The sequence below is a fragment of the Triticum dicoccoides genome, chromosome 5B, assembly GCF_002162155.2.
Source record: "Triticum dicoccoides isolate Atlit2015 ecotype Zavitan chromosome 5B, WEW_v2.0, whole genome shotgun sequence".
NCBI lineage: Eukaryota > Viridiplantae > Streptophyta > Magnoliopsida > Poales > Poaceae > Triticum > Triticum dicoccoides.
In genome coordinates this window covers 201018742-201027037 of record NC_041389.1, presented here as the reverse complement: position 1 = coordinate 201027037, position 8296 = coordinate 201018742, and positions in this window count along the sequence as shown.

Genomic DNA, 8296 nt, shown 5'->3' with positions numbered 1-8296 from the left:
GCGTGTCACTCGACGTCAGAACATCAAGTTTCTCAAAGTTCAGTGGTCTCATCATTCCGAGAGAGAAGCTACTTGGGAGCGAGAAGATCGTCTTCGACTGGAGTACCCCACTTTCTTTCCGTCGACCCCTGAATCTCGGGACGAGATTCTTTCAAGTGGGGGCGAGTTGTCACATCCCTAGTCTGGTATGACCTAGACTAGCTAGTCATTTGTGCATCATGTTTAAATCTCATTTAAATTTGAAATGAGGATTGGTGGAACCCTCAGAATCATTTTTGAAAATGACCCAAATAAAAATTTCTCCAAAAGGGTCCAAGAAAATGCTCATGTTGCTCTCTGAAAATATTGGACAGAGATAAAAATCAAACCAATATTTTTAGGAGCTCATGGATATTTAATTTTGGCCATTTGGATTAATCCGATAATTATTTGCTTTGGAAATATATTGCTATATATATGAAATATGGTCCAAAAATTATGCCATTTATAAAGGAGCTCTGGAATAATATATCTAGCTCCTGCAAAAATTGGCATAAGGTAATAAAATGATTTAATATTTTATTAAATCAAAACAAATGTCAGAAAAATTAGAAAACAAAAATAAAAGAAGGAGGGGCTTACCTGGGGCTCCCCCCCTGTGCAGCCCAGCCGCAGCAGGCCGGCCCAGCCAGCAGGCGGCCCAGCCCGCCTCCTCCTCTGTTGTCTTCATCCTCGACAGAGGGAGGGGAGCGTGCCCGACGCGCGTGCGCGCCACCGCGCCACGCCACCTCCCTCCCTGCCTGCCTGGCGGCCTTCTCGTCGCCCTCGATGCCCCGGACGACGCCACGCAGCCACCCCGACCCCCTCGCACTCTCCCTCGCCCTCCTTCTCTCCCCCTGCTCTCTCTCTCTCTCTCACCCGAAGCACTGCCGCCGCCGCAGCTCACCACCGACGCGCTCCCCGCCGTCCCCTCGCCCCTCCGTAGAGTCCCCGAGCTCCGCCGCAACCCCCTCTCCCTCCTCACCGAGCAAGCAACCCAGGCGAGCTCCGCTCCATCGCAATCGCCGTCGTCTTCAAGCTCCGGCCGACGAGATCGCCGTCGCCGCTCCGGATGCCCCAAGCCTTCCCCGAGCTCGCCGACGACGCCGCTGGAACCGCGGTGAGCTCCGCCACCGTTCCCCTCTCTTCTCCCCCTCGTTCCCACGCCGTAGCGCTGTTCCCCACCACGGCCGGAGCCTCTCGCCGCCGTCCATGTCGTCGTCGCCGTCTCGGCCCGCCTCCGCCCAAACCGAGCATCTCTTCGCGCTCCCAGTGCCACGAGGGTGCCACCGAGCCCCTCAGGTGGCCTCCCCGTGCCCCGCAGCCCGATCCCGCTCGCGCCCAAATTCCGGCCGCCGCCCAAGTGGTCGCCGCCGTCGATCTAGGCCATCTCCGGTGAAACGGAAGGCACCAGTGGGTGCGCGCGAGCCCCAGCTTCCCGCGCGTGCCTTCCGCTGCTCGATTGGGCGCCGGAGTGGAAATCCCGCGCCCTCCGCCGCGTTTGCTGCCGCCGGCGGCTAAACGCCGGCGTATTAGCCCCGGTTGACCAGGGGGTTTGACCTCCGCTGGCTCAATGACAAGTGGGGCCCGTCCCTGCTAATTCGGGTTTAGGATTAGTTTAAAATTAATCAACCTCTGTTAATTAACCCTGACACTGACAGTGGGCCCCAGCGCCACTAACTTTTAATTAGGATTAAATTAACCCCTGTTTAACCCCAGTGTCACTGACGTGTGGACCCCACACGTCAGGTTTGACCCCAGCCAGCCGCCGTTGACCGCTGACGTCGTGTTGATGTCATGCTGGCGCAATATATGATTTCTGGATTTAAATTTAATCAGTAAATTCCAGAAATTGTTTTAAACTTCAAAAATTCATAACAATTCAACCGTAGCTCAGATTAAAATAATTTATATATGAAAAATTATCAGAAAAATGTAATCTATCCATCTGTACTAGTTTCATGCATGACAAACCAACTTATACATGCTTAATATGAGAAAACACATTATGGCATATACAGGAGCTTAATTTGGAGATGCATTTGAACCTTTGGTTCAAATGGACTTCAAACCAAATGATTTCTAGTTGCACTAGCTCAAACAACATCACATCTTCATGCCATGTTCATGCATCATATTGTTGCATATGTTTGTGTATTGATTGCCGGCACCGCTCCTTCTCGATAGGTCTTGCTCCGGAGACCGTTCCAGAGTACCTGTCTGTGAAGCAGTGCCTCCTCTGTTGATTTACCAGGCAAGCAAACCCCCTTGTTCATTCCGATACAATCCTACTCTCTCGCTCCTGCTCTCAGTTATTGCATTAGGACAACAGCGATTCATCTGCTACTTTGTGCTGCGGTAGTTGAACCCATTCCTCTGCATGACCTGTCATTGCCACAGTAAATAGTTGAAACCCACTAGCATGTGTAGGAGTTGATTGAAGCCACTGATGTGTTCCTACCATGCTATGCCTGCTATTGCTTAGAGTTGTGTCAGGTCTGATTCATTGGGAATGAATTGGAGTGTTACGATATGTTCTGGTGCTGAGAGTTAAGTGTGTGAACACGATTTGGTAAAGGTAGCGGTGAGAGGCCATGTAGGAGTACATGGTGGGTTGTCTCACTGGATCCGTCCTTAAGCACTGAGTTCTATGTATGTTGTCCAATGACTCGATACTACCACACATTGGGCTCCGGGCACTCCAAGCCCTCTCGACTTATTAACCAACTTGATCTCTGTCCATGAGTCGCAACTAGTTTCTGGTGTTTGTAGGCAGTGTTAGTAGTCTACCAAGTGGCACCCGGCCAGGTGGGCTTGGGACAGACTAGGCACAAGTGGCACGGTGTACCAAGCGTAGATCCATCCGGCGAGGTGGGCTTGGGAACCCTGCACACATCGTTTGGGGCCGTGAGTGAAACCCCGGCCGGATCTCCTTGCGGATGGAACCCGAATAGGCGATAAACCTGGATTAGAGTCTTGTGTGGTTAGTCAGGTCGTGGCCGACACCCTCGCCAGGCTTCCGCTTGAAGGTTGCCGAGATACATGACTTGTACATGGCGGTAAGTGGCGAGAGCGTGTGTGAAGAAGTACACCCCTGCAGGGTTAACATGATCTATTCGAATAGCCGGGTCCGCGGTTATGGACTTCTTGGATGCTTACATGGTACATAGACAACTTGAAGTGGATACTCTAAAATGCTCAAGACATGTGTGAGTGCTATGGATGGCCTTCTCGTAGGGAGACGGGGATGAATCCATAGTAGTGTATTGTATGGTGATTAGTGGACTCGTGTACGTTGTCTCACCTCCAGAGTTTCTGGTAGTCGTAGAACAGGATAGCCACAGAGTCAAAGCTGGCTTGCTGCAACTAAACCCCACATTACCCTCTTGATACAAATGCATGTATGATAGGATCTGATGTAAGTCTTGCTGAGTACCTTTGTACTCATGTTGCTTTATTTATGTTTTTGCAGCGGAGACTTCGGTCTTACTAGTGTTCTCATGGACTTCGACTAGTAGCTAGTACCTCAGCTACGATCTTGAACGGATGTTGTAGATAGTCAGGCTTTCAGCCTTTTTCATTTATAGATGTCTGTACTCAGACATGTAATGCTTCCGTTTGTTGCTTCATTGCTCTGACTGTTGGGTCATGTGACCCCTGTTTGTAATAATGCTATGATGGCTCTTCTGAGCCTTTATCTATTTGAGTTGTTGAGTTATGCTGTGATGCCATGTTGTACAACACATACTTGCATGTTATGCGTACGTGTAATGTGTATTGCTATGTGTGGGATCTGACTATCTAGTTGTTTATCCTTAGTAGTCTCTCTTACCGGGAAATGCCTCCTAGTGCTTCCACTGAGCCCTGGTAGCTTGCTACTGCTCCGGAACACCTAGGCTGGCCGGCATGTGTCCTTCTTCGATCCTGTGTCTGTCCTTTCAGGGAAATGTCACGCGATGAATACCGGAGTCCTGTTAGCCCGCTATAGCCCGGTTCACCGGAGTCCTGTTAGCCCAGTGCTACAGCCTGGATTCACTCGCTGATGACCGACACGTTCGATGCTGGGTCATGGATGCCTGTCCCTGTAAGTTAGTGCCACTCTGGGTTTACGACTAGCCATGTCAGCCCGGGCTCTTTATCATATGGATGCTAGCGACACCATCATATACGTGTGCCAAAATGCGCAAACGGTCCCGGGCAAAGGTAAGGCGACACCCGTGGGGATACCGTGCGTGAGGCCGCAAAGTGATATGAGGTGTTACATGCTAGATCGATGTGGAATTGAGTTGGGGTCCTGACAATGTCTTCGTGAAGAGTGTGGGATCGAGGGATCCAGGTTTGAAGCCTTTGCTCTTCAGGAAGTCTTTGATCATATCATACCATGCGCGAGGAGCTTGTTTGAGGCCATACAGTGCTTTGTTTAGCTTGTACACCATATTAGGATGTTTTGGATCTTCAAAGCCAGGTGGTTGAGCTACATATACTTCTTCTTCAATCTTGCCGTTGAGAAATGCACTCTTCACATCCATTTGATATGGCAAGATGTTGTGATGGTTAGCGTAGACTAGCAGTATGCGAATAGCTTCAAGCCTAGCCACAGGAGCAAATGTTTCATCGAAGTCAATTCCTTCTACTTGAGTATATCCATGTGCCACAAGACGTGCTTTGTTTCTGACGACTTGACCATGCTCATCTTGCTTGTTTCGATATATCCATTTTGTTCCAATTATGTTATGCTTGCGAGGGTCAGGTCGCTTGACAAGTTTCCAAACATTGTTCAGCTTGAACTGTTGAAGTTCTTCTTGCATAGCTTGAATCCATTCAGGTTCCATAAAGGCCTCAACAACTTTCTTGCGTTCTGATATTGACACAAATGAAAAGTGCCCACAAAAGTTTGCTAACTTGTTGCTCTTGAGCGAGTAAGTGGACCAGGTGCATTGATGTTGTCAATTATCTTCTCAATTTGTACTTCATTTGCAACCCGAGGATGAACTGGATGAAGACTTTGCTCTTGCTGATCATTGTCATCATTGGGAGGATTGTCTTCTGTCTGAGCATTGTCTTCAGGTTGGTTTGGTGCAGAAATGATAAGTTCCTCTTCAGGCTGTGCTTCAGAGGGCATGATTTCACCAGTTCCCATCAGCTTGATAGATTCGCTTGGAGGAGCTTCATCTAGTGTACTTGGCAGGAGTTCTCTTTGTGAACCATTGGTTTCATCAAATCTCACATCCACAGTTTCGACGATTTTGTAGAGATAGAGGTTGAAGACTCTGTAGGAGTGCGAGTCCTTTCCATAGCCAAGCATGAGCCTTCGTGAGCTTTAGGTGCAAATTTTGACTTGTGATGGGGGTCCTTGATCCAGCACCTAGCTCCAAATACTCTGAAGTAACTGACATTTGGCTTCTTGCCAGTAAGGAGCTCATAGGATGTTTTGTTCAGAAGCTTATGGATGTAAACACTGTTGATGATGTGACATGTTGTATCAATAGCTTCAGGCCAGAACTTTCTTGGTGTCTTGTATTCGTCAAGCATTGTTCAAGCCATCTCAATGAGGGTTCTGTTCTTGCGCTCAACGATGCCATTTTGCTGAGGTGTGTATGGAGCAGAGAACTCATGAGTGATTCCCATTGTATCCAGATAGAGATCAAGACCGGTGTTCTTGAATTCAGTGCCATTGTCACTTCTGATGTTCTTGATCTTCACGCCATAATTGTTCATTGCTCGATTGGCGAAGCGTCTGAAGACATCTTGCACTTCAGTCTTGTAGAGAATTATATGCACCCATGTGTATCTTGAGTAGTCATCAACAATGACGAAGCCATAGAGACAAGCAGTTGTTGTGAGGGTGGAGTAGTGAGTAGGTCTAAATAAGTCCATGTGTAGCAGCTCGAAAGGTTGAGATGTTGTCATGATTTTCTTCGAGGGGTGCTTTGCCCTAGTCATCTTTCCAGCTTCGCAGGCACCACACAAATCATCCTTCTTGAACTTGACATCCTCGATGCCTATAACATGCTTCTTCTTGACGAGTGAGTGTAAGTTCCTCATCCCAACATGCCCCAGCCTTCGATGCCAGAGCCAGCATTTTGAAGCTTTTGTGAGAAGACATACGGCAAGTTGTGGACCTGCTGAGAAATCTACCATGTATAGATCATCTTTTCGATACCCTTCAAAGACTAGAGACTTGTCAGATTCCATTAGTACAAGGCAACGATATTTTCTGAAGAGCACAATAATGTTCAAGTCACACAGCATTGAGACAGACATTAAGTTGAAACCAAGATATTCAACAAGCATCACTTTATCCATGTGTTGATCCTTTGAGATTGCAACTCTACCTAGACCCAATACTTTGCTTTTACCAGTGTTAGAAAATGTGATGTGACTCTTGTCGGATGGACGTAAGGTTGAGTCCATGAGAAGACTTCGATCACCAGTCATATGATTTGTGCATCCGCTGTCCATAATCCATTCTGAAGCTTTTGGTGACGTACCCTACAGTGCAGTTAGGAGGATAGGCTTCACAAGAGTGTTGTGAAGCATAAGCATTTGACGCACACAAGGATTATCACCGCTTAGATCAAGGTTAGGACACATAGTATGACTGGTAAGTGACTCAGATGTGAAATACATAGTAAGATCATTTTATCATGCGTCCTTTAATGTGCTTTAGGTCCCCAGCAATAGCATCGGACGCCTTTTATTGCAGGCTGGAGACCTTCCTCTGCAAAAGAAAGTTAATTCTTCTTCGCCACCCACATTTTCAGGGGTGGCTTGGAAGCAATGAGTCTAAGTGCAGCATCTGAGAATTTTGGCTTTGGAGCCCTAGCAAATAGCCTTGCAGGAGATGAATGATACTCATATGAATAAGCAGAAAAGTTCTTAGTTCTATGAGCATAGCGGTTCGAAGACACACGCTCATATTCATAAGTCTGAGTATGATTTCCCTGCAAAACATTGGCGTTAGGGTGACTCAGGTGAGTCATGTATCTGTATGAAGCCTTTGGGCCATATGAAGCCATAGGTCTGGGGTTTGTCTTCTTCCTTGGTGGTGTCATGACGACATTCACAGGAAGATTCTCAATGTACTGCTTAAGTACCCAGATCTTCTTCATAGGTGGTCCATTCCTGCAGTTAGTACCAATATACCTGGCAAATACTTCACCATTCTGATTCTTGAACAACTTATAGTTTGCATCAAAGGATTCATCAATGATAATAGGATTAGCACAGGTAAAGCCAGATAAAGTGGATGGATCTACTGAAGGTTCCTTTGCAGCAACCCATGTGGTTTTGGGGTTCTGCTCAGGCTTCCAGTATGAGCCATCAACATTCATTTTCCTCTCGAACCCAATACCCTCTTTCCTAGGGTTTTGGTTCATAATCTGCTTTTCGAGGACATCGCAGAGTGTCTGATGTCCCTTCAGACTTTTGTACATCCCTGTTCCAAGCAATGTCTTCAACCTAGCATTTTCATCAGCAATAGTAGTGGTATCCTCCGCAGAGGGGTTAGTAACCACATCAGTAGGTGAAGACAATGAAATAGTAGCAGCAGTGGAACATTCAGCAACAGATGTAGCATTATCACGCTCAATGCATTTTAGACATGGTGGTTCAAATCCATCCTGAGCGGGACTGATCTGTTGAGCGCGAAGTGACTCATTCTCTTTGAAGATCTTCATGAGCCGCTCTCAATTTCTCAAGCTCTTGCTTCCTTTGAAGATAATCATAGGAGAGCTTTTCATAAGTAGTTGAGAGTGTTTCATGATGACTTTCAAGTTCTTGGTACTTAGCATGAAGATTTTTTATATCTTCAACTAAGGACTGTGAACGTGTCATTTCTATGTCCAACAGGTCATCGCTTTTGTCTAACAGTTTTTGAGTATGTTCCATAGCCTTTTGTTGTTTAGTTGCAATTTTAGCAAGTGTTTTGTAGCTGGGTTTGGATTCACAATCAGAGTCATCTTCACTTGATGTTAGAAAGTAAGCATCACGTGATTTTACCTTGGCACCACGTGCCATGAAGCAGTAGGTGGGAGTAGGATCGTCTTCGTCATCAGCTTCAGTGTTGGTGTGGAAGTCATTATCTTCAGTGTTAAAGATGGACTTGGCAACATAACCTGTGGCTAGAGCCAGACTTACAACGCCAAGGTCGGACTCCTCTCCAGACTCCACCTCCACCGTCTCAGAAGCAGACTCCTCTTCTGAATCCATTTCCTTGCCAACAAAAGCACGAGCCTTGCCTGATGAGCTCTTCTTATGAGATGAAGACCTTGATGAG